Source organism: Rhinichthys klamathensis, unplaced genomic scaffold (genome assembly GCF_029890125.1).
Source record: "Rhinichthys klamathensis goyatoka isolate OS25496 unplaced genomic scaffold, OSU_Roscu_1.1 h1tg000209l_1, whole genome shotgun sequence".
NCBI lineage: Eukaryota > Metazoa > Chordata > Actinopteri > Cypriniformes > Leuciscidae > Rhinichthys > Rhinichthys klamathensis.
The window spans coordinates 2,476,450-2,500,626 of NW_026606734.1; the positions used below are offsets into that span (position 1 = coordinate 2,476,450).

At 36.5% G+C, this 24,177-nt stretch overlaps 2 non-coding genes across 2 annotated transcripts; both read left to right on the forward strand.

The window, feature by feature from the left end:
* The first annotated feature begins 22,951 nt into the window (after window positions 1–22,951).
* Window positions 22,952–23,023, forward strand: trnaw-cca (transfer RNA tryptophan (anticodon CCA)). The gene has a single exon. It is a non-coding gene; the product is annotated as a tRNA-Trp (tRNA).
* A 392-nt stretch (window positions 23,024–23,415) lies between these two features.
* Window positions 23,416–23,487, forward strand: trnaw-cca (transfer RNA tryptophan (anticodon CCA)). Its single transcript has one exon. It is a non-coding gene; the product is annotated as a tRNA-Trp (tRNA).
* Window positions 23,488–24,177: the final 690 nt, after the last annotated feature.

Sequence of the window (24,177 nt, forward strand, 5' to 3'; positions counted from 1 at the left end):
TAAGTGTGTGTTGGTGTGTAAATCAACACTTCTGACAGGCTGCTGATCAGATTTACTGCTGTCGGGATGCATTCGTTGAAAAGGTGGAGCGAGGTAACAGGGTTTACAATGCGAGGGATTGATTCGATGACGTTGCTGTTTTGTCTGCCGCATAATCACATTATAATAACAGTTGACTTCTCTTGTTTTTGCTCCGTTTGTTACTCAGTTCATGAATAATAAAGTTGTGATTTACAGACCGGATGATGAGGTCTGTAACACTACAAATGTATTTACTGTCACTATTAATCAATTTAATGTGTCCTAGCTAAATAGAAGTGTTAATTTCTTTAAAAAAAAATAATAGGCTAATAATCTTTGAACGGCAGTGTACATTCACAGATTTACAGACCGGATGATTCGGCTCGTGGAAATAGAAAAGGCAGAGGTCATCATGGGATATTTATATCTTACTCTGGAGTGTCAGAGAGGCCAACAATCCTAGATACTGAAAACGTTCATCAAATTCAGTTTGGGTTTTGTGTTATATGATATGCCGTCTGTCATGTGGCCGTAGGCATGGATTTAGTGAAGGTCTCGAGGGTCACTCTTTTATTAGTATGCGAACTGTTAATTGGATCCCAGCAGGGACTTATACACTAACTCCAGATGAGATAGCACAGATAAAGTGTGTCTCCACCAATGTGGCTCGAGGTTTCGGATTCGGCTCATCTTAAATTAGGGGTTGCCCTTTTCCAATTTCTCAAAATCATTTGATAAATGTTTAGTGTTTAAGCGTTGTGCATTTGAATTGCATATACTGTATATGAATGTGCAATTTCCATTCATTTGTATCACAGTTTTAACACAAACAAACTAATAAACTTATTGAGATGCATATTTTGTCAGTCACATAAATGAAACGGGTCAGGTTTCTGGAATATTACTAATAAACTACATTTTTTAAATACATAATAAGCTGGTTTACATATTTATCATCAATAAATCCAGTTTGTTTTAATTGAATATAGCTTGTCTCACAGCTAGCCGTATATATTTAATTTTCACAATGAACTGATTCTAAGCAATTTGAATAAATGCATTTTGAAAATATGATTATTTAAATAAAAATAGTTAATAATAATCTATTACACATTTTTTTGTGGAGTGCATTCATTTATGACTGACAAATATGCATCACAAGTTTATTAGTTTGTTGAAGTTAAAACTGTGTAATCCAAATGGATGGAAAAATGCATAAATCAAATTTTAGGCCTAAATATTTTATGAGTGTAAAAGAATGTATTAAAGTTGCTGAAGACATTATTAGGCTTGAGGTATGAATCATAGGTAATCCGTTGGTCACTGTGGAACTGTGCTAAGATCTGAAGATGACCAGCGGACACGTTCTTCTCTGTGCCGTTCACACACCATCAGCGGCTTCTCGTCTTACGGGCTCGATAAAGCAGGACGGTTTAAAAACATAAACTAGTATGACAGGAGGAAGAAAAATATTTCACGACTATACTTGCAAATCACTGTCTGTCTGACAGAGCTTATGGTTTTATGTGCAGCGCCTCAGATTTAGTGAACTGTTAATGGATAGTTTAGACTACAGACAGATAGTCTATCATTTATCTATCTGTATCTGTCTGTCTGTCTGTCTGTCTATCTATCTATATGTCTGTGACTGTGTCTGTCTGTCTATCTATCTATCTATATGTCTGTCTGTCTATCTATGTCTGTCTGTCTGTCTATGTCTATCTATCTCTCTATATGTCTGTCTGTCTGTCTATCTATCTATCTATTTATCTCTCTCTATCTATCTATCTATCTATCTATCTATCTATCTATCTATCTATCTATCTATCTATCTATATGTCTATCTATCTATCTATCTATCTATCTATCTATCTATCTATCTATCTATATGTCTATCTATCTATCTATTTATCTCTCTCTATCTATCTATCTATCTATCTATCTATCTATCTATCTATCTATCTATCTATCTATCTATCTATCTATCTATCTATCTATATGTCTGTCTATCTATCTATATGTCTGTCTGTCTGTCTGTCTGTCTATCTATCTGTCTGTCTATCTATATATCTATCTGTCTGTCTATCTATCTATCTATCTATCTATCTATCTATCTATCTATCTATCTATCTATCTATCTATCTATCTATCTATCTATCTATCTATCTATCTATCTATCTATCTATATGTTTGTCTGTTTACGGAATGCAGATGAAAGTTATGACATCATGCATATGCTTAATAATAAAAAAACATGCATGATCATTAAAAATGTGATATAGTGGTCATGTAAGTTTTGTTCACTTCATCCATTACATTGAAAAAATATTGTTGTGGAAAGAATTTGCACTCAGAAACAGCAAGTAGCACATTGAATTAAATGTAAATTTTTGAAGTAGAAAGACTGAAAGAGTATTTTTTTGTAAAATGTCTAATAATCAGTGTGTGCGTGTGTGTGTGTGTGTGTGTGTGTGTGTGTGTGCGTGCGTGTGTGTGTTCCAGCTTTCCTCAGCCAGCTCCGGTCTGGAAGGTTTTAATTTTACCATCTGTGCAACTTTATCTCTCTGCCCTGTGACACATCTGCTCCACTCTTTCTCTTAACACCGAGCCCTTCCTCATTCATGAGCGATCTTTCCTCCTCCCCCCACGCAGTTTTTATCCTCGTGCATTGCTTATACTATTAATTTGAGGTGCGCATGCACGTTTAGAGACATTTAAAGCTTCCAAACTAAAGAAAGTGCATGGAAATATTGTGAAAAGAACAGCACAATACATGCCAGATTACAATATATCTGTCATGTATCAAACAAACATAAACAAAAAATAATGTATCAATCTAACAGATCTAAATAAGCAAATGCCAGTTTTGTTGAAAAAAGTTTGATTCTTATCTCTTGTCTGACAATTTCAGCTGATAAATAAACAATAATATGAGCACAAATACATGCAAAACATGTCAGTAAATATTTTTATATCAATTTGCGCAATTTCTTGTGGTCAAGTTTTGTAAAGTATTTCTGTTATTGTCACCACCAATACTGTTACTAAACATACTAGTTATACTACTACTACTACTGTAATACTACTACTAATTAAACAGCAGAAGTAGCATAAATACTAAAACGCCAGAAAAGAGATTGATTAAGAATGAAGGGAAAGGAGAGATGTACCTTCTGTGGGCTCAGGCATGGTTGAGGCTGCGTCTTGCTTGTCTTCCTTCGACTGACAGCTTGTGTCTCTTTTTTTGCTTTTTATTTCACAGTCCCTCTGTTATTCAAAGCGTTCAGGGAACTCAAATTACCCACCAAGCAAGGAGAGAGTGGGAAGGAGGGAGAAACCAGGGGGAGAGAAGGGAGAAGGACAGACACTTGAAACCCCACTTGGATTCTCCAAGTCCAGGAGCAAAGTTTGGAGGGATGGAGAGAGAGACAGAGATGAGGGACGGGACACGAGTGTTCGCTGACAGACGTGTTAAGGTGTTGTTATTTTACGGAGAGTTTTACACCAGCTAAACAGAATACTGCTCTTTCAACACCATTTCTTACAAGAACGCCACAACATTTGTCTATTTGCATCCATCTGTCTTTGACAGAATCTGCTTCTTTTTTTTTCTTTTTCTTTTTCTGTGGTGATTTTTGTGGAGTATAAAATATTATTTAAATGTAATATTAATATAATATACTGTAAAATATATTAATATATTGTACATATAATTCTTATATATATATGTGTGTATATATATATATATATATATATATATATTAGTGCTGTCAATCGATTAAAAAATTAACTAGATTAATTACATGTTTTTTCTGTGATTAATCAGAATTAATCGCATTTAAAACACTTGAAGGAATAGTTTCAAACCTGAATGAGTTTCTTTCTTCTGCGGAACACAAAACAAGATATTTTGAAGAATGTCAGTAATCAAACAGTTGATGGTAGCTGTTGACTTCCATAGTAGGAAAAAAAATACTATTGAAGTCAATGGGGTCCATAAACCGATTGGTTACCGACATTCTTCAAAATATCTTCTTTTGTGAAGAAACTCATCAGGTTTGAAACAACCTGAGGGTTGAATAAAGCTATCAAACAGTCTGCACTTGATAAATTATAAATTAAATATATATTAATCTTTATTAAAGAAACAAAAGTTTGTTAGTCAAGAGCAATGATCATTTTCTCTGTTATCTTTGTTCTTTGAATAGAGGGGTCCTTGATTATGAATTCACTTTTCTAACTTTAGTTAGTGTGTAATGTTGCTGTTTGGGCATAAACCACATCTGCAAAGTTACGACGCTCAAAGTTCAACGCAAAGGGAGATATTTTCTTTTAGAGAAATCGCTTTTTAAGGACTACAACAAACGGCTGGTAGGGACTACAACGAGCTTCTTCCCAGGTTGGTGACATCACAAACCCTAAAATTTACATAAACCCTGACTCCGGGAACAAGCAACAAAGGAGAAGAGGAAGTTGTTTTCGCTGTTTTTTACAACCCGGAAAATGTTTTTCCTAAGGTTGATGAAAAATTATTTTTAACACTGTTCCTAAACATTAAAACCTCAACGTTTGTCTGTGCGCTGCACATTTTACGGAGAACAGCTTCCAGAAGAGAGTACAACGCAGGCCATACGAACAAAAACTTCTCTTGGAAGACATAGGCGAGCCATTCCCATTTTGTCGGGACAATCTATTGTTTATGGATCACAACTTGTAAGTAGTCTTATTATTTGTAGTTATGTTTTCTATTAACAGTTTCAATTATAAGTTTTATGTAGTTGCTAATATGATGTAAACAAAGGGCAAAGCTTTGCCTCAACTAGCCTGCTAACTAACATTACAGTATTGATGTAGTTTACTTTTGTAAGTTCTTGCTCTTGTAAGACTGTTCTCCGCCCCTAAGGAAAATGATCCACGATTTTGTAATCGATTACTGTTTGTATCAGCATAGTTTTCCGACAAATATGATTAAATGGTGGATAACATCGTATCTATAAGAAATTTACAGAAAAAAACATACCGCTCTGAAACGTCCTCTGAAATCCGTTCTGCACGATACTCTTGTTCGTTCACATTGTCAGGGTCTGAATCAGGCTCGAAACGGTTTGAAATTGACGCCATCATTAAAGGGGTCATATAATGCCATTTTTGTACAAGTTAATATGAATGTTTAGGGTCTAAATGAAAACTTTGTAATATACTTTTATTAAAAATTCTCATTAGTATTTTAAAGGGGTCATATAATGGTACCTGCACTTTTACAAGTTGATTGTACTGAAATGTGTGTTGGCAGTGCCTGTACACAACCATCAGAAAATGATAAAAATCCATCCAGTGTTTTTGTTTTAATCTCCTTATATGTTTTCCCCTGCCTCAAATTGAGCCGTTCGACCGTGTGACGTCACACGCTCGGAAGCCCCTCCCACGATTGTTGATTGACAGGAGCGAGTCAACACAGACCCGCCCTCGCTTGTGAACCAGCTGTCAATCATAGTCTGCGCGGACCGGCGCGGTCATTGTTGATATGCTGGAGCACTGTCTATGAGCAGAATGGCGTCTAAGCGATTGTGGTGTTCTGTTCTTGGGTGTAATAACGAACACAGTCATTTTAATGTTCCTAAATCCGAACCGCTGAAGACGCAGTGGCTGTGTTTGTTTTCGAAGGGAATATTCCCCACGAGCAACGTCAATGCTCTCATGTTTGCCGAATCATTTCTCACCAGACTGCTTTATAAACGAGGGTCAGTATAAAGCTGGATTTGCTAAGAAGCTGCTCATGAAAAAGCATCGGTACCAGCTATTCGTGTTCCTGCTGAACCTCCAGAAGAACTGAAGTGAGTGTAACGTCTTATTAAACTTTATATTAATATATTAATCTTTGCAAATCGCTAGCTGCACGCTTCACAATGAATGCCTCTAAGGTTTACACTCAGGGTACATTACGGCATGTTTTCTATGTATGATGTTCTCAATATAATTCATAATCCCACGTTTATACTGAACAACGCGTTATAGTTATTGAGTTACAAACGGTGTACACAGAACAGAGAGGCGGAGTCAGCAAAGCTCATGATCATTTAAAGTCATATGCACTGAAACGGCGTGCTGAAAACAGAGCTGTTTTTGACCAGGTAAAATAAGTGTTTTCTTACAATACTAATGAGAATTTTTAATTAAAGTATATTACAAACTTTTAATTTAGACCCTAAAGAATCATATTAGCTTGTACAAAAATGGCATTATATGACCCCTTTAAGAAAACACTCATTTTACCTGGTCAAAAACAGCTCTGTTTTCAGCACGCCGTTTCAGTGCATGTGCCTTTAAATGATAATGAGCTTCGCTGACTCCGCCCCTCTGTTCTGTGGGCGTTTTGACACAAAAAGCAAACAGTTGAGGGTATATTTTGACAACAGTTGAGGGTATATTTTGGAGAAAGAACGTCAGCGGGAGCCTCTGATGACACAACCGTATCAGTTTGAACCGGAGTCGGACCGGAACAAGATGACGGGCGCAAAGAAATTCGACAATTAAGGCTCGAACAGGACGTTTCTGATTGGTTGGTTAACATAATGTCACTTTGATCTATATTTGTATGTACTGGCAGCAGGGTAGAGTAGTGAGATACGAACGCTATGTGTTTACTGATGTATACGTTAGTTCATTGACAGATTGACGTTACAGCCAGAGGTGGGCACAAATACATCAAAAACTATTTTGTTACAAAATACAAATACTGGCTCATGAAATGTAACAAAATAAAATACAAAATACTGATGTGAAAAATGTATTTAAATAAAATACAAGTAATTAGTATTTTGAAAATACAAAAATACTCCCACAATAATCTTAAGTCTTTTTTTTATTACTGAAAGGTCAATAACACAAATATGATAAATGTGTAAATTCAAAATGGCGAAGTAGCAAAATAAAAAAGTATGGGCATTTCACTAAATCTCTACATGGCCTGAAATAGCTCTCTCTGGTGTAAATGGCATGTATAGCTAAGTTCACATCAATGGTGTGGTAGTTTTATACAAAATCAATATCAATATTTCTCATATGTAATACGTTTATATTGTGAACGCTCATGGAGATTTCAGTGGAGTTACGACAGACGCGCTGTTTCATAATAGGTAGGGCCTATGATGTCCTTTTATGAATGACAACACAGTGCATTGATCTCATAAGGCACAATTATTTTCTCTATTATGCCATTCAGTGTGCAATATGTGTGTGTGTAGACTGTATATTTTTCACAAAACACTTTACCTTAAAGGTGTTATCAGCGATTTCAGGCCCAAAAAAGGCCGAAACATAAATTATCACATTCATTTAATTTTTTCTAGGGGGAAATCACCGACAGGGGGTGGGTGTTGTGAGGTTTTGCACAACACCCACCCCCTGTCGCAACACACTGTCGGTGATTGGTTGGAACACTGTTTATTTAGGTTTTGGTGGTTGGTGAAACCCATTGTTTTTGTGTGCAGATCTCAGAGCGTAGGCTGCCTACAGAGACGCGGTTTTTGGACGGCATGCTAATGGGGCGGGCAGCTAGCGGATCGCTAGGAAAAATTAGATGAATGTGATCATTTATGTTTCGGCCTTTTTTGGGCCTGAAATCGCTGATAGCACCTTTAATGCCGTTTTTAAGAGGAGCAGCGCCACTTCTTCTCCTGTGTTCAAAACTCATTCACTTCTTGGAGGGAGCCCGGTTCATAGGGTGTCACGTGATTTTCGTGCATCTAACCTGGACATTGCCATAGCCTTTATGCCGAGCGTCACGTGACCAAGCCGGAAAACAGATCACATCGCTTCCGATTCAGGTCTTTTGCAGTGTTGTGCTAGTTACTAAGAAATAGTAACTAGTTACAGTTACTAGTTACTTCGTTCAAAAAGTAACTCAATTACTTTGTTGATTACTTACACCAAAAAGTAATGCGTTACTGTTAAAAGTAACTTTTTAGTTACTTTTTTAAAGAAAGTTCTTAAATGTTCCCATTTAATGCCCTTTAATGCGTTATGGTCTATACAAACACAAAACTGACTTAAACAGAAAGTAATTTTTAAACACTATTTTATTTAAGTCAGACCAGCACAAACTGAATATATCAAGGATTTCTGAAATAAATAACAAAACAAGCATTTTTAAAGCTAGTGACTTGTTTGCTTTCTCAACATTGATATGTTCATGCAGCTGACAGTATACGTTTTTACCACTGTGGTTTTTACTGCATGAATTAATATTTGAGCAATACAATTGTACCTTGATCATTCTTGTTAGTTCATAGTAGGCCTACATTAACTAAGGAGATACAAATACATCTAACAATGAATGATACTTCTACAACATTTATTAACCATATTTAATGCTAAAATTGTTATCTTATTGTAAAGTGTTGCCATTTATATGATTCAAGCTTAAAGAAGATGGCCATATTTAAATATCTGCAAAGGCCAGAGCATTAAAATTACATAAATGTAGACCTATATTACATGTACAGTCTTTCACTTTATTTGCTTAAATTTTAGAACACTTGATTAGACTTGATGTCGGCTGCATGAACACATCAATGTAAGCAATCAATCACGTCACTAGTTTTAAAAATACAACTTCGCCGGCTAATGAATACATAAAAGTGACCAGCTGGACATAAACTAATGCAAATAGATGGTAACAATTGCGACATAAAACATGTGGGTCAGGTCTGCGTGTGTTTTTGTCACATTGCTTTAATCGCTTGAGGTAAGTTAGCCGTTACTAATGTTATTCCTCTCAGACTCGACGGCAAGCTTCTGTTCTTTCTCTGCTGATGCAGCATCTAGTCAAAAAATGTATTATTTTATAATGATATGGCAATGTGTACTTAAGTGTTCTGTATTCATACCGTTTCGCTGTCTGTGTTTTAAATGCGCATCAAGTGCTCAGCGCTCTCCGTGCAGCTTGTAATCTCCGTGCTCGCGCCTCGCGCTGCCTCACGTGTACGTAAACAACTCAGCCAGTGAGTTTGTTGTGTCCTCAGGTGTCCTCTCGCTCTGTATAATGCTAGCAGTCTCTTCAGTGCTCTCGTACTGTGTAATGACAGCGCACACTTCTCAGCCCCTCCAGCAACTAATTAATTTAAAAAAGTAACGGACAACGCGCCATATGGTAACGGTAACGGAGTTAATTTATTTAAAAAGTAATGCGTTACAGTATTAGTTACTGTCAAAAGTAACTGCGTTACAGTAACGCGTTACTAGTAACGCGTTACTGCCCAACACTGGTCTTTTGTATGTGCTTCATGAATTTTTTTGCGGTTTTACTCAAGATAACTTAAAAGGAGCAAGCAAAAATGAGCATAACCAATGTCCCTCGCATGTGCAGATTGATATTTAAAAGTTTTCTAATTTTTCTTCTTCACACTAACGTTTAGATATTTAAATAGCATAAAACACGATAACAAAGTGAACTTAGTAGGTTAGCTGATTACCTTAAAAATCCATAGATATCGTAGTTAGTTCTTACGGCCGTGAACACTTTCTCTGACAAGCGGATGCAATGAGACCTGTTTTCCAGTTTGGTCACGTGACGCTCGGCATAAAGCCTATTGCCAACATCAGACCGAAAATATGGCAAAATCTTTTACTATGGTGATTTTTATTAAGTATTTAAGTATTTAAAATACTCTAAATACACTCCCTCAAAATATTTTGTTACAAACTACATTTTATTTTTTCCACACCTGCAAAATGCAAATGACAAAATACACTAAAGTAATTAAATACGTATTTAAAATACATTTAATTGAAATACTGCCCATGTCTGGTTATAGCTACCCAGCGAGCAAACAGTCGTCTATAATACGTCTAAAAGACGTAATTGTTAGACATCCAGAAGACGTCCTCACAGGAGCCAGAATGAAAGTTTTTTATACGTCTTTTCAGGACGTTGTTTAGACGTCAATTAAAGACGTGCTACAGACGTAATTTTTAAACATCCAGAAGACGTCCTCACAGGAGCCAGAATGAAAGTTTTTTATACGTCTTTTCTGGACGTTGTTTAGACGTAAATTAAAGACGTGCTACAGACGTAATTGTTAGACATCCAGAAGACGTCCTCACAGGAGCCAGAATGAAAGTTTTTTATACGTCTTTTCTGGACGTTGTTTAGACGTCAATTAAAGACGTGCTACAGACGTAATTTTTAAACATCCAGAAGACGTCCTCACAGGAGCCAGAATGAAAGTTTTTTATACGTCTTTTCTGGACATTGTATAGACGTAAATTAAAGACTTGCTACAGACGTAATTGTTAGACATCCAGAAGACGTCTTCACAGGAGCCAGAATGAAAGGTTTTTATACGTCTTTTCTGGACGTTGTTTAGACGTAAATTAAAGACGTGCTACAGACGTAATTGTTAGACATCCAGAAGACGTCTTTACAGGAGCCAGAATGAAAGTTTTTTATACGTCTTTTCTGGACATTGTATAGACGTAAATTAAAGACGTGCTACAGACGTAATTGTTAGACATCCAGAAGACGTCTTTACAGGAGCCAGAATGAAAGTTTTTTATACGTCTTTTCTGGACATTGTATAGACGTAAATTAAAGACGTGCTACAGACGTAATTGTTAGACATCCAGAAGACGTCTTCACAGGAGCCAGAATGAAAGGTTTTTATACGTCTTTTCTGGACGTTGTTTAGACGTAAATTAAAGACGTGCTACAGACGTAATTGTTAGACATCCAGAAGACGTCTTCACAGGAGCCAGAATGAACGTTTTTTATAAAAAAAATTTGGACATTGTTTAGACGTCAATTAAAGACATGCTACAGACGTAATTGTTAGACATCTAAAGGCAGCCAGAATAAAAGTTGTATTAGTCACGTTTTCTGTAGTATAAATGTCAAAGAAGACTGTTAAAGACCCATATTGAAACGGAAATCCCATTTGTGCATTTTGCAAGGATCCAACTTTAAAAAATCTTTACTTCAAAACAGTGGCAGTGAGTTAGTTCTCACTGAGAAAAACCCAGTTACTCATTGTTAATGGTTGTCGTGTCATGAAACTGCAGACACACAGACCATAGACCTAAATAAGATTTGAAAGAATTTTGATAATATTGAATACTCAATTGAATACGGGAACTGTGTAGTGTATATACAAGTCTTGCATTTGTATATCTTATCAATATAATTGTAATAAACTGCTTACCATTTGCCTGTAAACCAAACTGATCACTCCAAGAAATCAACTATTTAAATCTCAAAATATATATTTTATTACTATTTTGTTCTACTGGACCAAAACTTAAAAGCCAGAACAGTAAAGTTATAAATTAACACAATTTCCCTTTAAATAATCTATAAAATGTTGTTAAAACAGTATAACATATCAATTAACAAAATGTGGCTGCTATAAGCTTCACAAGCTTCATTTATAGCGGCAAGCCCCGACTCTCCCGGGGGCATGTTTCAGATGATCGGCTGCAGACTTTATTTGGGCCTCTGTTGCAGCTGGGTCCCATTTCATGACAGCAGCTACAATCAAAGCAAAAAAATACACATGTAAAATAAATAAATACAAACGCCACTGTTGTGGTTTAGCTTGCAGCAGAGATGCATAGAAAATTTTAGTACTCGAATCAATGAAATGAAACAGTTATTAAATCACAAATCAAGTAAAATTACATCAAGCCTGATATAAAGCATTCCACACACACATACATATATATATACACACACACACATATACATATATATTTTCGTATTCGTATTGAACCGTTCGGTACGAGGCTTTCGGTTCAGTGTGCATTACAAACCGAACGGTTTGTTGGACTATTTTTCCTGCTGACCAAAATTTCGTTATTTAAAATGTAGGGGCGTGGCAAGCGTGCTCATAATGTAAGAGATGCTGCCGCGACCACAACATTGCCCAACATCAAATAGCAAACGTAATGTAAGCGGAACGAAACTGCAGCTGCGCTACTCGTTATTGTGTGGTTGACGGATCGTTTATCAGTTTGGACCAATCCAGCGTCTTGATCAAGCGACACTGTTACTACACAGCACTAAGAGATCCAGTAAAGAAAGCAGTTGAATTTGCCACTGAAGTAATAATATCGCAGCGAGATCTAGTGAGAAACATTCACATTTCTCCGTTATTAACGGATCAAACAGCGCTGACGTGGAAAACAGGAATAAACATTGTGCCATGAATGAACTATCCAGTGCCCACAGATCAGCAACATTCACCATGGATTTACTGTAGTAACACTACTAACTGTAACCATGGAAGTTTGGCAGGAATAGTAGGCTATAATGCTTTCAAGTAACGTTACGTCGGTTTTATTTCGACATTATGAATAAAATTGCTGCCCTCAAATGTTAATCTGAAATAAAATAAACCTTTGTTTATAACTACTACAATATTACAATTAATTTTTTTCAAGGAGCAAGGAGCTGTTTTTGTTTTATATGCTCCTAAGAAGAGTCAAGTGTAGCTCCATCACTGCTCAAAGTAAAAAATTATCATACTTTGATGAAAAATTATTAAAAAAATTAAATCAAGGAAATTTCTCTGGCTTTTCTTTCTTTTTGCTGTATCAAAAACGTACCGAACCGTGAATTTTGTGAACCGTCACACCCCTAACATATATATTTATTTACATTTGAATAGTTATCAAAGACCTGTTTGTGAAAGGTTTTTTATTTTTATTATTGTTTATGTTAAAACTAGGGGTGTGACGGTTATTATATAACCGTGAGACCGATGGTTATAGTTGAACACCGTCATTAGAACTTGTGGTGGCAATTTTAATGATATTCATTGATCTTTAGTTAAATATAGATGATTCAAAGAATGTCACATGTGTGTCTCTCACTTGTAGTGAGAGAGGATTCTGTTTATGTACCTGGGGAGGCAGAAGAGGGAGACACTCCAGAGAACAGACGAACAAGGACCTCTGACCTAGATGTCAGAAGGCCACTTAGTGCAGGGGAGCTTAGTGGGCCAACTAGTGACGTCTATGGAAAACTACTGGGAGGAAGGCTCTGGGGGGAAGAAGGCCTTGAAACTAAGATAAAAGCTAGTTCAGTCTGTCTGGGGGTGTGTCACTCTTCTGCACAGGGTAACAACTGTGTATTAGACTGCTCCTATTCTTGCAAGAATAAATACTTCTATTTTATATAATTTGACTCTGAGTGTCTCTTACGCAGTGATGTTTGTTTGAGATGAATTTTTGCCACAATAAACTCTATAACCGCCAAAACCGTGTTATTAAAATATATTGCAGATAAGGTTATACTAATATCAGTGTTGGGGAGTAACGGAATACATATACCAGCGTTACGTATTCAGAATACAAATTATGAGTAGGCCTAACTGTAGTCTCCACAGAACAAAAAAAATTGTAAAAAAAAAAAAATTGGGTTTGCATTTATGAGGAAAAAACAATGTTACGGACATGAGCGCTCTGAACGCGGCACTAAAAGATGCTTTAAAAATTTCACAGACACACCAAACAGAAAGCACAAAACCTTTCTTTAAAGTGCATTTAGTTTTGTATTAATTGTATCTTAATTTTAATCAATGTTTCATCAACCAATTGCCTGGATTTAATAAATAAGAAGTAAATATAGCAGACGATAAACACGGAGGCGCCGGCGTGTGAACTGGAGCTCGTCTCATAAATGAACCGAAACTCAGCATATAAGGTAGCCTACTTGCCTCACAGACAGGTCTACTTTTAAACAGAACAATTCAAAACGTAAGAATACAGACTGCTCTCTGCTTATGTAATAAGCAGATAATCCGTATGAATTGTGTATTTCTCTCTGGCGCGTTGACTACTGCGAAGATCGTGAGTCAGCATCGTCAACTTCATCTTTGCAGCCGACACTGGCAAAGAAAACACTTGTTTATTAATAAACAATTAAAATATCTCATTGCTATATTTTACATATTCATAATCATTACTTTTGCCGGTTCTTTGTGACAGATTTTAGGTGCTTATTGGCAGCACCAGCCTTACATGTTACACCACCGCATCACCGCACCCACCAGAATAGGCCTGTTTGATTTTTTTTTGTTAAAGTCCCACTCCGATCATATTTTGAGCTATTTTTAAACATTCCCAGTGGTCTTTAAATTATGATTATGCCATTTTTAGCCAAAATCACAAAACCTGTGCCGTATTCTGGGACTTCGCTTCAGCAGAGCGGCAGTAGCTCATTAGCAAATCGCCTCTGCGTTGTGGGCGGTGCCGTTGGCACGGAGACGACCCTCCCCCTGCCCGTTGCTGAGAGCTCTGTCTCTCCCGCTAGCTTACACCCCCAATACCGGTGGGGCAACAGTATTATATACACGTTAATTATTATTATACGAAGTTAATCAAAGTTATCACCGATCACCAATCATTATTTCACTCCAAGACATCGCGTGTGGAGACGCCCAGTGGAGTTACTACGTCACAACTCCAGTCTATTTTAGCCGGCATTTTAGCGTCTGCTACTGATTCACAGCCATTTGAATGTAGAAATACTCAGAAATACAAGCTTATTTTTCTCAAGATATGTCCTCTAACATCAGAAAAATGCCACAAGAACATGTTAACACCTAGAAAAACATTATTTTCATCGGAGTGGGTCTTTAAGGATTTGTTTACTGTGTGTGATTCATTTAATGGAAAGCTCAAGTCACTGCTAGTTGTCTGGCTGTTAATTCTAAATAAACGTAGAGCAAGTAGCAGTGTCTGCTCGTTTATTCAAACTAAGTTGTCCTATAACAGATGAACGTCGCAACGCTATGTTTTTTTTTGTTTTGAAAACCAAATCTTTTGTATGTGAAAGAGCCATGCGTTAAAAGTCAGATGGCACAAAATATGAACAAAATAAATAAAATAATTGAATATTGAATTGCATAGCATCATATTTTTCTCCATTGCATCGTATTACATTGAATCGCATCGCGTTGAGTTGAAATCAAATCGCACCGCATCGTAATAATAGTGAATCGCATTGCATTGCATCGGTAGCTGCTTATATGTAGCCTATCTTTAATGTATCGTATCGTTGGCTATGCATCGACATGCGTATCGCATCGGCCTCAGTTATGGAGATGCACATCCCTAATACCTACATAGGAAAAGTAACTACATTTACATACTGTGAATCGTTTTTTTTAAATCGAGAATCGTTTTTGCATCGAAAATCGCTATTGAATCGAATCTTGAGCCTAAAAATCGGAATCGTGACATTTTCTGAATCGTACACCCCTAATATAAACACACATAGCTGTTTGCTTGGAACACCTCTTTAATTGTAAATTTATTAAATCACATGTAAGGTTTATAAATAGTAGCTAAAGGAGAGTAAACTGATACCCCCTTTATTTTCTCTACCTTATGCCGTCCGAAAGGGTATGTGATTTTCTTTCTTCAGATGAACACATTTTAGAAAAAATAAACTAGACTTTTAGAAAAATTATCCATCTCTTGTGTTTGTGTTAAATACTGCAAGTGAATAGACACCAAAATGCGGAAGGTCGAAAAAGTCCAAGAGCATTGTAAAGCTCACATGATAAATGCAGAAAACATCTTGTGTGAACAACACAGCAGGCTGTACTGTATGAAGTTTCTGGTGCATGCACTTGCATTATATTGGCTTACAATAATGGATAATTTTTCAAAAAATCTTTGTGGAAAATATACATCTGGAATGGCACGGGAAAAAATAGATTTTTTTTTATTTTGGAGTGCACTGTGCCTTTAAAATTGACTACGGTTTTAGATACTGCAATGGATACTTACTAGTGATGGACTTGTTTCTCTGTTGGTGCCTGTTCTGCTCCGTAAACATTGTTCCAATGCTTGATCTAAAAAAAAAAAAAAGTTAAAAAGTGCGTTAATAAATTATTGATCTGGGTGACATAGGACCATTTTGAATGTGTTCCTTAAATAAATTATACAGGTTATGTGTTATATAAATCTGGAGAACCCTTACTAAAATTAACAATGTTTTGTGACACTAACCAAATGGTAATAAATTATTGTAATCAATCCACCATAAAAAAAACATGGTTTCTACACCTTTACTATAATAAAAACCATGGTTAATTTAGCAAATGTCCTTAAAAGAACAGCTCATCCAAAAAAAAAAAGAAAAGTTCTCTCATTATTTAGCCTACTCACCCTCATGTTGAAACTGTATGAGTTTCTTATGTAGAACCATAATTAAGATATCTTGAGAAATGCCTTATTTGTTTTTGTTTTTCTCATACAGTTGTTTTATTCCCAACATTCTTGTGTTTCACAAAAGTAAGTTAGACATTTATTTTTGGGTCAGCTAGGCCTGTATAAACTCAAGAAGATAGAAGATAAAACATTGTCTGGAGGGTTTGAACCAGTGTGCCTTTGAGCAGAGTGTCCATGTTCTGCCTCTATTTCACGTGTATTTTATGACAATACTCACCATCTGAAGATCGTGTGGCTGGATAATATTTAACGTTACTCCCAAAATGCCTGGATCATGAAGGAAACACACACAGCAATATTAGCTATTTGTTTTTACTTAGGCTACTAACAGAGACATTTACAAAAGCTTGCAAAATTGACTCACCAGCTCCAAGACAATAACGTTAGGCCTAACTTTAACGTTAAATCCCGCGATCAACAATTTAAAAGCCTAGTTTGCAGATTCTTCTAGACTCGAGTAAAGGAGTGTGGTTCGAGTTCTTCTGTCTAAAGAGACAATGTTCTCAGTTCACTCATTGTAAAGCTCCAATGCTGAGTTTTATTTTATTTTTTTATCATAAACTAAGTTAGCTGACAATACACATGCTAGCTCAGCACATAATTAGCCTAATACATTGGAATACCGTACTAATATCAATATTTCTCTAATCGCGTTTAGATTCTCAATTTAATACACTATATTTTGATGTATTAGAATTTGTATAAAATAAAAAGTTATTTACGTTACCTTCCGTAGATTGCAATATGTCCATTGTTCGTTGTCCATATTCCTTGTTTGTTCTTCATTTACATCCCGCAACTCGCTCAAAATAAACATTTAGCAGTCCGATTTAAAATAATCCATGTTTTAAACAATGTAAAAGCCACAAAACCGAAGTAGGTCCCGAGCAGGAGCACAGACACCCACTCACTTCAACTGACGTATTCAAACTTGACTGGTAAAGGCGCGCATAGTTGTCATTGGCCAGATTCCTGGATGACAGTCAGAATAACCAATCATGCTCAAAACAACTCGGAGAGACAGCCAATAGTGTGAAAACATTGCAATAACAGGACAATATGAAATGTTTTAAAAGAAAGAATAGGAAAAAAATATACACGTGCTATTTAGTTGTATTTGTAGGCTGGCTGTTATATTTAATCAATTGTTTAAATGTGTTTTCATTGCAGTGCATGATTAAAAATGAAAGATAAAAAATGAAAGATAAAAAATGAAAGATTAAACAGTAACTTGTATACCATATATAATAACATTTATTTATCACTGTTCTGATAAACAGCAATTTATCAGAACAGTGCATAATGAGTGTCCTTACATGCAAACCGAAGCATTGAGAACTTTGTAAGTGTATAGACAGTTTAATAAGAAGATACTTTACACAGACAGTACAGTTAGCGCATACAGACAGGAGCCATCTTGGAAAACAGTCTCGACCAATCGAACCACGAGAGTGAGCGAACAGTACGTGTAGATATTGAAGATAAGATAAATTATATTTATTTTTTTATTTTCTCTGTTGCGTTAAGTGCTTCTCTTATGCGAGACTGTTTTCCAAGATGGCTGCTGTCTGTATGCGCTAACTGTACTGTCTGTGTAAAGTATCTTCACTTACAAAGTTCTCAATGCTTCGGTTTGCATGTAAGGACACTCATTATGCTGCCGTGTTAGTGTGGGGCTAATTTGAGCCTTGTTAATGGTATTAACTAGCGATCTCTTTTTGCTTACTCGATGCCCAATATACTAGCGTTATAAGCTAAACTGTTTTTAGAGATAAAACTCTTTACATTCGATTATCATGAAAACAAATCTCAGGGAACGATTTAGTCTGTACCAATGTGTTATTACACCCGAGGTTCATTTTGCGCCGGAGTTCTCCTTTAAGCCTGTAGTCCAGACTAAAATGCACGTTTGAGCTGTATTACCTGAAAGCAACTTGTAGGCTATACTGACATATCTTATGTCAGTGCCATTGTTTTGTCTCAAGATGCACACCAGTAATGTTTTTTTCTTCTAAGGTACATTTTTAAAAGCTATAATTGAATGCCCAAATTTAACTAAGGCCTAATCCTGGCTTTATATCTAAACCCTGTCTGTGAAACCGGGGGTTAGAAATTAAGGGGTTAACCCTAACCTTAACCCTTGTCTACAGACTTTTATTTAACAGCATGGATACTCCAAGGTGTTGACTGCAGTGGTTAGGTCTTTAGCATTGATAAAGGACAAAGATCTTCTCACTGTGACAGTCTGTAATGTATTTTAGCAATGATTGTTTGTAAGGATTGTCCCTAAAATAGAGCTATTGATGCATTCAAGACATGTCATAAAGATCGTATTTACGAATTGAACACACATGAACGCCACCACAATGATGAAAATAGGAAGTTATTTACTGTAAAATTAGGATATTTTTTTTACAGTGCAGTATGAACATCTGTTCTGAACTAGTTCTGGCTGTCAGTGGACGTTTAGATAATGGCCAGATTGGACATCTTTTATTTACGTAATTTATTGACTGTTTCTGGATGTCAACGGACGTCCAGATTATAGTCAGTATGAACGTCTTTTCTCAACTAGTTCTGGCTGTCAGTGGACGTTTAGATAATGGCCAGATTGGACATCTTTATTCACGTCATTTATGGACCATTTCTGGATGTCAACGGACGTCCAGATTATAGTCAGTATGAATGTCTTTTCTCAACTAGTTCTGGCTGTCAGTGGACGTTTAGATAATGGCCAGATTGGACATCTTTATTCACGTCATTTATGGACTATTTCTGGATGTCAACGGACGTCCAGATTATAGTCAGTATGAACGTCTTTTCTCAACTAGTTCTGGCTGTCAGTGGACGTTTAGATTGTGGCCAGATTGGACATCTTTATTCACGTCATTTATGGACCATTTCTGGATGTCAACGGACGTCCAGATTATAGTCAGTATGAACGTCTTTTCTCACCTAGTTCTGGCTGTCAGTGGACGTTTAGATAATGGCCAGATTGGACATCTTTATTCACGTCATTTATGGACCATTTCTGGATGTCAACGGACGTCCAGATTATAGTCTGTATGAATGTCTTTTCTCAACTAGTTCTGGCTGTCAGTGGACGTTTAGATAATGGCCAGATTGGACATCTTTATTCACGTCATTTATGGACCATTTCTGGATGTCAACGGACGTCCAGATTATAGTCAGTATGAATGTCTTTTCTCAACTAGTTCTGGCTGTCAGTGGACGTTTAGATAATGGCCAGATTGGACATCTTTATTCACGTCATTTCTGGACTATTTCTGGATGTCAACGGACGTCCAGATTATAGTCAGTATGAACGTCTTTTCTCAACTAGTTCTGGCTGTCAGTGGACGTTTAGATAATGGCCAGATGGGACATCTTTATTCACGTCATTTATGGACCATTTCTGGATGTCAACGGACGTCCAGATTATAGTCAGTATGAATGTCTTTTCTCAACTAGTTCTGGCTGTCAGTGGACGTTTAGATAATGGCCAGATTGGACATCTTTATTCACGTCATTTATGGACCATTTCTGGATGTCAACGGACGTCCAGATTATAGTCAGTATGAACGTCTTTTCTCAACTAGTTCTGGCTGTCAGTGGACATTAAGATAATGGCCAGATTGGATATCTTTATTCACGTCATTTATGGACTATTTCTGGATGTCAACGGACGTCCAGATTATAGTCAGTATGAATGTCTTTTCTCAACTAGTTCTGGCTGTCAGTGGACGTTTAGATAATGGCCAGATTGGACATCTTTATTCACGTCATTTCTGGACTATTTCTGGATGTCAACGGACGTCCAGATTATAGTCAGTATGAACGTCTTTTCTCAACTAGTTCTGGCTGTCAGTGGACGTTTAGATAATGGCCAGATGGGACATCTTTATTCACGTCATTTATGGACCATTTCTGGATGTCAACGGACGTCCAGATTATAGTCAGTATGAATGTCTTTTCTCAACTAGTTCTGGCTGTCAGTGGACGTTTAGATAATGGCCAGATTGGACATCTTTATTCACGTCATTTATGGACCATTTCTGGATGTCAACGGACGTCCAGATTATAGTCAGTATGAACGTCTTTTCTCAACTAGTTCTGGCTGTCAGTGGACATTAAGATAATGGCCAGATTGGACATCTTTATTCACGTCATTTATGGACTATTTCTGGATGTCAACGGACGTCCAGATTATAGTCAGTATGAACGTCTTTTCTCAACTAGTTCTGGCTGTCAGTGGACGTTTAGATTATGGCCAGATTGGACATATTTTTTTAAGTCATTCATCGACTAATTCTGGATGTCACCGGACGTTCAGATTATAGCCAGTATGAACGTCTTTTCTCAACTAGTTCTGGCTGTCAGTGGACGTTTAGATTATAGCCAGATTGGACATAATTTCTCATTGTCATTAATCAACTAATTCTGGATGTCAATGGACGTTCAGATTATGGCCTGGACGGACGGACGTGATATCAACCTGTTTTGTATGTCCACAGACGTCGCTTGCTCAGTAATGGTCATGAAAAACTTTTTTTCGCGATTTGCAAAGATTAATATAAAGGTTAATAAAACTTTACACTCACTTCTTCTGGAGGTGCAGCAGGAACACGAATAGCTGGTACCGATTCTTTTTTCATGAGCAGCTTCTTAGCAAAACCAGCTTTATACTGACCCTCGTTTATAAAGCAGTCTGGTGAGAAATGATTCGGCAAACATGAGAGCATTGACGTCGCTCGTGGGGAATATTCCCTTCGAAAACAAACTCGGTCACTGCGTCTTCAGCGGTTCGGATTTAGGAACATTAAAATGACTGCTGTGTTCGTTATTACACCCAAGAACACGTCACACGGTCGAACGGCTCAATTTGAGGCAGGGGAAAACGTATAAGGAGATTAAAAAAAAACGCTGGATGGATTTTTATCATTAAATGATGGTTGTGTACAGGCACTGCCAACACACATTTCAGTACAATCAACTTGAAAAAGTGCATGTACCATTATATGACCCCTTTAATATTTACTTCTGAGTAGAGCTCGCGGTTATGAAGGTGCGGGACATTTCCCGTACACGCGCTATGAGCGGCCAATCACAACACACTGCGCCAGCTAACCAATCACAGCACATTTCGTATTTCGGAAAGAGTGGCTTATCAAAAACGATATATTTTATATATTGATGAAGTGTGTAACATCTACACTGTTTTCTCCATCTTCCGTTGTTCAGATACACGGGTAATCCCGCCCTAAACTCACAGGGCTGGATTCAGACAACTTCACTGAACATGTGACTTTAGGGATGAAGATACTTGGTTTAGATCCTAATGAACTAATCTTTTACTAGTATTTCTTCTATTGCTGCTTCATTCACACAATCCCCTGTGAGTTTGAAACTCAACTCATATTCCCAAGCTCTGATTTTATTAATAGAGTTCTGGTCCCATATCTGGTGTGTATCGGAGGATCAGTACACGTCGACTGCAGGGCTGCAGTGAAGAGAGACAATCTAAAGTATGCGTCTCATGCTTCTAATGACATCACTGTTGTTCAGTTGGGTTGTACACACCATGTGGATATGAGTGACAGTCATATTTAGTTGCAACATGTGGCAAATTTATTTTTATTTACATGAATGAATAACCAACGTGCAATTAGGAAGCATTCATTTTCATTTTTCTTCATTTTGAATTTATTTTATTTTTCTTTAAAATAATATTACACCATTAATAGACTGACTGGCTATATTGTTTATATAATTTAATTTATTTGTGATTGCTACATTTTATTTTTGGGGGAAAAATGTTTATTAAAAAGTATATTAAAAACAAAATTTTGGGTCGAAAATGCTTATTTTAAAATCATAATATACACATAAAGCAGATATTTATACATTGAAGTTCCAATTAATTTGCACATTCTATTTTTAGCACGATGAACATTTTCACCACAAATGGTGTAGCCAATTGTGTTTGAACCTGTATTTTATGAATTATATTTTATAATTTTAAACATGTTTTGAATATCATGTTTGTTTGCTTTCTAATTACATAAGCAGCATTTTATTGACTATAGTACAAACACTGTGTGTTTTATCTTGTTATTACTTTAATATTTCCTTCATACTGATTGTCTTCTTAAATTTCACAAACATTTGGAAAAAAAAGTGGCAAAATTATTAGGCATTATTAGTGACAAAATTGTTGGTCATGGTGGAAATCTTTTTCTTTTTTATACAATGTGACCAATTATTTTTCAACAATAAAAAGCATATTGTGTATGCCTTTTGTGGGTAACCAAACAGTTTCTGGTTCCATTGACTTCCAGAGTATATATTTTTTTCATACTAGAAGTCAATGGGGACCAGCAACTGTTGGGTTACCAACATTCTTCAAAATATCTTCTTTTACGTTCCACAGAACAAAGAAAATCATACAGGTTTAGAACAACTTGAGGGTGAGAAAATGATGACATAAGTTGTATTTGTGGGTGAACCATCCCTGGCTTTAATGATCTCATTAACTCCAAGAATGGTCTTGGTTTTGGTCTGGGTCTTGACTACACCTCTGGTTAATCACGGCTACTGATTAGCAAAATGTGTAAGGGGGAAAAAAAAGAGTACAATCCCAGCTCTTTCTGAATGACTAGCACTCGAAAGCCGTAAATCCCGCCTCTGCCCGCAGGACCTCGTGGCGCAACGGTAGCGCGTCTGACTCCAGATCAGAAGGTTGCGTGTTCAAATCACGTCGGGGTCAAAACTTATTTCAACTTTACACTCAAAGCTGTTAAATCAACAGCACACATTATAGTACGATTATTAAATTAAGCCGTGTATTTAGTCCACACACCTGCGGTTGTTTTTGCTTGCTAAAAAAATATTATATAAGAATTAGGCTTATTTAATTCTAAGATTTGTTGATCTTTGACAGATAGAGAATATCAAAGTACATTCTGATTTAAATGATTTATTTGTCGATATTTTAATAATTTTTAAACATTAAATCACATTTACTTGGCAGCTCGTTAGATGGCGCTGCAGCCCAATGAATGCACCAGTTTACTGAAGACGAAGCTGGGTATCACCCTGAAACATAATCCGAGGTTTGATCCTGACATATGATATTTATAGATATTACGTCATGGATCTGACCTCGTGGCGCAACGGTAGCGCGTCTGACTCCAGATCAGAAGGTTGCGTGTTCAAATCACGTCGGGGTCAAACCTTTACTCTTTCCACTTCAAATAAATGTAGGCTGATATATTTATAATACAATTACTTGTAGAAAGGCAAATACGTAAATAATATCTCTAATAAAGGAGAACGTAAATAATATCTCGTTCTGAATCCCAGAGAAGTCCGTTCATGTAGTTTATTAAAAGGAACGGACTGTTGATCGTGCATTACAAAAGACACTTTTTAAAAAGATATGTATATAAACAACAATGTTTTGGTTTTGTGAGTGGAAAATATCATGAAAATAAATGGATCAAAAGTATGAATGTTTTCCTTGCACTTAAACTCGAAGTTGCAGGTCTATCCTAGGGGTCAGTCAGCATGTGTCACAGTGATGGTGTTTATTACAGCGCTTATGTAATAAGCATAACTTTAAGCTGTGCCGGATCTAAACAGTGACCCTGGACTTTCTAGCACAGAGCAGACAATCACACCCGGTCCACAACACACCTCAGCACTAACACAGCGCAGTTTTAACATGCAGATTATATAACACAATACAGATATATAAATGCTATTTACATTTTTTTTAAATTGAAATAAGTCATTTTGTGCTTAAAATGAATCCATGCATGTCTTTGCTGATGTGCACTTTGTGAAGAATTTCAAAACGCTAATTACTGATGGTAATCTAATCCTTCTGGTTCACTGGTTTTATATGAAGTCTAATCACTG